The 7,614-nt window shown below is 40.6% G+C and overlaps 1 pseudogene; it reads right to left on the minus strand.

The window, feature by feature from the left end:
- Positions 1–1,023: 1,023 nt before the first annotated feature.
- Positions 1,024–1,663, minus strand: LOC144615084 (small ribosomal subunit protein uS8-like; annotated as a pseudogene).
- Positions 1,664–7,614: the final 5,951 nt, after the last annotated feature.

The following is a 7,614-nucleotide window of genomic DNA, read 5'->3' on the forward strand; positions in this document are numbered from 1 at the left end:
TGCCGGGCATGGGGTGTTCTTGTCAACTCTGAGCCCTGCCCTCTGCCTGCTCTTCTTTTTCCTAACTGGCTTTCTTGCACAAGGCTCCTTGGTTCCTGTCTCAGGTGTCTTTCAGCCTCCTCTTGACTCTGTGATTCAGGCCCTGAAGCTTCCTTATTAGCCTTTTCTAGTCGCTGCCTGATTCTAAAAGTTAAACATCTTGTTACCTTATTATTATTGTTTTTAAATGCAGCCTGGCCCATTTGGAAGAAAAAAGCTAAGACATCTAACTTACACTCTTGGTTCTTGTATTATATGGGTACCATTAGGAAAATCATGTTACCGTGGACTTTTTCTAGTCCTGGAATTCATATTTAAAAAATGACTTGGCTGGTGTTAAATGGTTAATGAGCATGTACAACATGCTGGATACAGTATGAGGCATTTTCATGAAGGGTCTCCTATCCTAAACATCTGGAACATCTGCAGCACGATGAGAACCCGAGTTCAGGGCAGGCTGAACCCTGAGAACCATGCCGTACATGGTCTATTATAACTTTAGGACACTCTGAGGCCAGCATGGCTAGAAGTTAATTTTTAGTTAAATCTTTATTATATAGATGATGATATTGAGATGCAGAAAAGTAAGACGACTTGCTCAAGGTTATATGGATGTTTAGTGGGAGATTAGGGATGGGAACTCTGTATTCCAGCTTCCAGCTCAGTATTTTTTCCACTATGCATCTTCCCTGTGGTTCTGAATCATCTTGGAGTAGTACAGCCCTATCAATGGATGTATTATGTAATACATCCCTTTACTCAGGTGCCACATAATCTATGCTTGCTTTAAAATGTTTTAATGTACATGTGTTCAATCATACGCCAAAGTAGAGAACAGAAAAATAAACCTTTGTATGAAGAATGCCAGCTTGATTCATTACCAACGTTTTGCCTCTTTTTGGTTTCATCTGTTTCCCTTTTTTAATTGTTAAGTATTTTTTTTTCCCCACTGAGGCATTTTAGTTGCACGTATATATGACATCCCTAGAAAAAGAATCCCAGGATTTTCCCTCCTGTGTGTTTTTGTCCTGCTTCTTCATGGTCCATGATGCCAGCTGAGGCTGCCAGTACAATGACACCAAACTGGAGGGACAGGAGCCAAGGATTCTGCTATTTGCCTAGATCTTTGAGTTGCACATCAAATCTGGGGCTGATCACTCCACACTTGTTTAACCTGCCTGTGAGGTCCAAACAATTTTCCCAGCTCTGTGATCATCAATGATTTCAAATTTGCCAATGTAAACACACTTCTTCATCATCACGGTTAATAACTGGATGATGACGGGACACCTGGGTGGCTCAGTTGGTTGGGTGACCAACTTTGGCTCAGGTCACGATCTCATGGTTCGTGAGTTCGAGCCCAGCGCGGGCTCTGTGCTGACAGCTCGGAGCCTGGAGCCTGCTTCTGATTCTGTGTCTCCCTCTCTCTCTGCCCCTCCCCTGCTCACGCTCTGTGTCTCTCCATCTCTCAATAATGAATAAACGTTAAAAAAAAATTAATTAAAAAAAAAAGGAACTGGATGATGACTTTGGAGCATGGCCTAATAAGAACCTGGTGTTTACCTCTCTTTTCAGTATTATTAATGCTCTTGAGATCATCTGTCAGGACATTCATGTGCACCAATATGGTTGCACGGAAAGATGGTGGAAAGAGCTAATTGTTAAGTATTTTAAAGCGAATCCCAGGCCGTATCATTTCTCCTACAAGTACTTCTGTATATATTTCTAACAGTTATGAAATACCATCATCATACTTAATAAAATTCACGATATTTTCTCAATATTACCCAATACTCATTCTACATTCCATTTTTCTCAATTTTTCTCTAAGAAGTTACTTGTAAGAGTTGTTTTTCTTTTTCAAATTGAAATCAAAGTAAGGAGCCTATATTTTATTTGCTGGTCTATGTCTTGTAAAGATTTTTTTTTTTAACATTTGATAATTCCCCAGCCTTATTTTTTCCTGCTATTTATGGGTTAAAGAAATCAAGTAATTTTTCTGTGGAATTTCTTATACTGTGGATCCAGCTAATTACAGCCTTGAGGTATTGTTTAATGTATATTCCATATATGTTCTATAAACTGGCAGATGTATCTAGAGGCTCAATTTGATACAAGTTTATTTTGGGGACAAGAACATGTCACGGATAGTGTTAGGTACTTCCAAATTGCATCACATCAAGTGACAGTAACACCTGGTTTTTCCACCTCTAGTGATGTTAAAATTGACTGACAAGTTTAGGTATTGTGAGTCCGATTCAACCATTATAAAATTCCTCATCGGCTTCTCACCTAAGGGTTTTAACTACCATTGCCCAAATCAATGCTGTCACTAAGGACTATAACGTTTTGATTTTTGCTTCTGCCACTTTTTTCTGCACTTGTTGGTTGGAACTCTTATGTAAAGAACTTTTCCTTATCAACTATTTGTTGACTCCAAAATACAATGCATACAAGAAAGGTAAGTTAAATGCATTTATTTAAAATGTTCATAATAATAAATCAGCACCTTAGCAATAGTGTCCAATGAGGCATTATCATTTTGGAATTTTAAGAACTCAGGGATTTTCACATATTTGGTGTGTTTTAAATTGTGCATTAATGTTTTTGGTGTTAAAATTGCCAATAGACAGCAGCAGCTTTTTGAAGTTAGTCTTGTGTTTGACACAATCACCTATAGCTTCCTTGCCTTCTGGCGTAATAAGATGTGTCAGCCTCTTGTTGTCCATAACCTGCCTTAAACCTGAAATTGAGCATTCCTCCAAGGAGTCCTAATTCATTTTAGTGATAAATATTATTCAGAAAGCATTGTTCGGTTGCTAAGGTCATTATTACCTCTAGACTTTTCAATAAACATGAATCACAATGATATTACTAATTTTTATGATAGATTACATGGTTTTTACTTAGCTTTTATGAATTTGTATTTGTATCTCTCTCCTTTTATACATGAGAATCTTGGCCTCTGATGGTTGCATAGCTCGTTCTCAATCACATCTGGCACTCAGCATAGTGGAGACCTGGAACTTTCTGAGAGTCCTTGGGAACTCTACTCACGCCTCTCCCCTTTGGGGTGCTTAACACTACATTGCACCACAACAGACACTCAAATATTTGTTGGATTGAACTGAAGTCCAAGTATTTTTTGAAAGGCACTCTTTGCGGAAGCCCAGGGAAGTAGAGGGCAGGGATCCTAGCTATTTTGTGGTTCAGCTTCTCATTCAGCACTGAAAAACCCTGAGGCCAACTTGTTGAAGTAATGTGAACAGGACTAACAGAAAGGAAACCGTATCAACAAAACGTAAACCACACCCACAGAGTAATCGACTCTTTAGAGCTGTGCTGATATGAATGCTAAGGTAGCTGGATTCAAAAATCTTATCAACTCTCTTAAGAGCTGCCTCTTCCACGTCAGAAGGGGAAGAAGATGAAAGGAAGGAGAGATGAGGAGGAATTGAACATTTTATCCCAGGAAGGGAGGACGGGGGTTTGGTGGAGGGAGAAAAGTGGGTGCTCAGCTTTTGACCTGCAAAACACCCGCAGATCGTTTTTGCCTCGGAGGCAGCCTTGTTCTTCACTTCTCCAAGTGGGAGCAGCAGGCCACTTGAGTTTGAGGAGAGAGTGGGCGCATGGTGGAGCAAACGCGTTTGTCTTCTGCCCCCCCAGATGTCTCTGGCAAACGGCTGCACAGGTAAACATTCGGTTGAGTGGATGTATATTCCTCATATGGTCACATTTCCAAAAGCCCAAGGTCCCTTATTTCTAGTAACTGGTCCTTCTTGTTGACCCGAAACTACAATGTTTAGGAAAATACTTAAAAAAAATTTTTTTTTACATTTGTTTATTTTTGAGAGAGAGAGAGAGAGACAGAGAGAGTACAAGTGGGGGGAAGGGCAGAGAGAGAGGGAGACACAGAGTCTGAAGCAGGCTCCAGGCTCTGAGCAGTTCAGCGCAGAGCCCGACGTGGGGCTTGAACCCACGAACGTTGAGATCATGACCTGAGCCATAGTCGGACACTTAACCGACTGAGCCATCCAGTCGCCCCTTGGAAGAAACTTTGTAGAAGAATGGGCCATGCATTTCTTTGCTTTTATTCTTTAGAAAGAACTATGCAATTTTGTGAAACGTTACCGGTGGCATCCAAAAACTTCTTGGGTTTCAACTCATTCAGCTTAATATAACCCAACAGATACTTACTGAATATTTATTTGTAATTCGTTTACATCAGAATAAATATCCTGTGATAAATAGTAAGAATTTTCACCTGCAAATAAACAAATATGTTTAGGAGTATATTTTCAGTGTTACTAGGATCATTTTACTACCCGTGAGTAGGAAGCAGCCTGATAAAAATGCATCTCGATACACTTTCTATCTTTTGGACAAGCACAGGCGTTGCTACTTTGGTCTTGAATCCGCTTCTGAGGAGCCGAAGCGTGTCCAGGCAAGCGGCTCTCTGTAAAACATCCATTTGGATTTCAGCTTTGTCTTTGAAATAATAGCCTGACCATGTTTCCAAAGAACAAGTTTGCAGTCAGTGCCAATTTCCCTCCGTAGTGTGTATCCTTAATAAAAAGATAAAGCACTAACATTTTTTTTTTATATAAGAAAACACATCTACAAGGAAACTTACTAAAATGACTCTACAGAGGAATAGGTGAGGCATCTCCAGACAAGCCCCAGGCAGATCACTAAAAATCAAATTGGAATGGATGTTGAGACTTTACCGTGGCGATTACTTTGCAATGTACACAGGTACCAGATCATCATGTTGCACACCTGAAACTAACATCATGTTATATGTCAGTTCTATCTCAGTTACAAAAATCACATTGGAGATAAAGCTAGAAATATGGCCAAAACCAGTTGGAATTTTCTTCCATCTAAAGTTGCTTCTCACATTCTTTTTTATTGTTGTTGCTGTATTTTTTAAATTTAAATCCAATTTAGTTAACATATAGTGTAATAATGATTTCAGGAATAGAATTTAGTGATTCATCACTTACATATAACACCCAGTGCTCATCCCAACAGGTGCCCTCCTCAATGCCTGTCACCCATTTGGTTCATCCCCCCCACCCAACACCCCACTCACATTCTTGAATGGGATGGGATTTCCACCCTGTTGGTGACTTCTCCATCTTGTATCAGAAACAAGGAGCCAAAGCCCAAGTCCAGGCACATCTTTATAAACTGTTAAATTGCATAAATATGTACTCTGTATTCAGACCCAAACTACCATATTCACTTGTGCTCAGCAGTGCCCTCAAACACACCCTAATTAAACTTAGAATACTAAGTAGATAAGAACAAGAAATAAAAATCAGATACTGATGAAAAAAATGTTACATCAACTGGAAAAAAAAGTCCATTCCACCTTCATAACAACTGCCTAGCTCCTTAGAGGCAAGGTAATCACACAGAGTTGTTCTAGGTGTGTGATTACAGCTAATGAAGGAAGGGCTGCCTCACACGGATGCTGTTCTCAGTAGCAAAGGAGGAAGTGTAATTGTACCTCTTTCATCGGTGGAAGTAATAAGGAATTGAGAAATTATATGGTAGATGGTACCAAGTGGCTTTGTGAGATCTTCTGCTACATCTTTCCCCCGAGTGTGACGATGTTTGTAACGTAACTGTTTTACCTCTTGCTACACTAGAGCCCTGGAAATGAATTTTTGATGGTTCAGGATGAGCCCTATGAGGCAAAGTTATCAAATATGATACGAACACTTCTTACAATATGTCTTTTAAAGAGTAGAAAGTGTTTTGGAAGAGAGGTTTGCTTGGGCTTAAAAAAATTTTTTTAAAAATTGTTTTTAATGTTTATTTGTGTTTGAGAAACAGAGGGAAACAGAGCGTGAGCAGGGGAGGGGCAGAGAGAGAGGGAGACACAGAATCCGAAGCAGGCTCCAGGCCCTGAGCTGTCAGCACAAAGCCCGATGGCAGAGCTTGAACTCATGAACCGCGAGATCATGACCTGAGCTGAAGTTGGTTGCTCAACCAACTGAGTGATGCGGGTGCCCCTTGCTTAGGCTTTTCTCGCCACAGATCTGTGTAGGTTTTTATTCCCTAGGGTTTCGAAAAGCCATGCTGCTTCTTTATGGCCATTCCTTTGGTTCTGCTGGAACCATCCATCCACGTCTGCAATATGCTCACAGTTTCCAATCCTAGATTTCTTTGTTTCTGCCGCTATAAGGTTAAGGCTTGTGATGGTGTTTAGAAGGAAACAAACATGCCTTGCAATAGGCCAACATGATGAACTCCAGCTAGTGGGACCTTTCAAAAGTAAACTTGGAGAATGATCAGTGGAGAAAATAAAGCCTTTATTCCTGGCTACTGAGAGTGATGCCATCCAGCAAGCTGTTCTTTGATTTTACTGTTATGGTGAATCAAAGTACATCTGACACCCTGAGGGGATAGCACAGTTGAAAGACTCCATACTTGAAAACAGAAGAAATTCTACAGTTACAAACAGGTCTAGCTGGGAGCCATCAGAGTATTCCATATTTTAGAAGGTTTAATTTTCAAGTTCTCCTTCAGTTCACATAAACGCCCTACTTCCTCTTTCTCTTTCTTGGCCAAAGGACAGGGATCTGGACAGGAGTTCTGGAAAGGGCAATAGGGACCCTGGGAGTTTTCCTGTTCTGGTGGTGGCAGCTGCTGGGTGCCTTTGATTCTGTGCCTTTCAGTTTAATGTCATCATGTTGTCCAGTGGTGCTTTCCGTGGAACTGCTTTAATGACTACGAATATTATTTTGAAAGACCTAACACCTGATCTTCCATTAACAGACCTAGCTATTTTGCTTTTAAATGTCCACAAGAGCTGGGGTGTCTGGGTGGCTCAGTCAGTTGAGCATCTGGCTTCGGCTTGGGTCATGATCTCACGGTTTATGAGTTCGAGCCCTGTGTCGGGCTCTGTGCTAACAGCTCAGAACCTGGAATCTCCTTTGGACTCTGTATCTCCCTCTCTCTCTGCCCCTCCCCTGCTCACTCACTCTCTCTCTATCTCTCTCTCTCTCTCTCAAAAGTAAATAAACATTAAAAAAAAATTTAAATGTCCACAAGAGCCGATTATCCTGAAAATCTCCGGATTGAATTGTAAAAGTGCACATTTTAGGAAACTCCCTTGCATTCCAAATTTGTCCATTTGAGGTAGGGTATTTATGGTGAGAACATTTTCTTTTGTCTTTTTTGTTCCTTGTCCCATTACTTACTTTACTTGTCCCCTTACTTGTCCCAGACTTACTTTATAGTGTCTCTCGTCCTCAGAGGGGAGGGGTCCTGTGTTGGCATTCAACCTCTTGAGGGTTGGGAAGCCACAACTTCCAATGTGCTTATTTTACTGGTAGATGAGATATACCTGACAAGATGACACCTGCTTGCTTGCTGTGAAATTTCTACGTGCCACTGGAACGTAGACAAGATGTAATGTCAAAATGATTTTGTTCCATATAGAAAGCAGTTTGAGGGGCAGGGTGATCACATACTTTATAAAGACTTCAGCACTGTGGTTATTGGTGGAATTGGAAACCTTCATAAGGAGTCTGGAAACCCCAGGTTTAGCTACAGAAAAAC

Source organism: Panthera onca, chromosome F2 (assembly GCF_046562875.1).
Source record: "Panthera onca isolate mPanOnc1 chromosome F2, mPanOnc1 haplotype 2, whole genome shotgun sequence".
NCBI lineage: Eukaryota > Metazoa > Chordata > Mammalia > Carnivora > Felidae > Panthera > Panthera onca.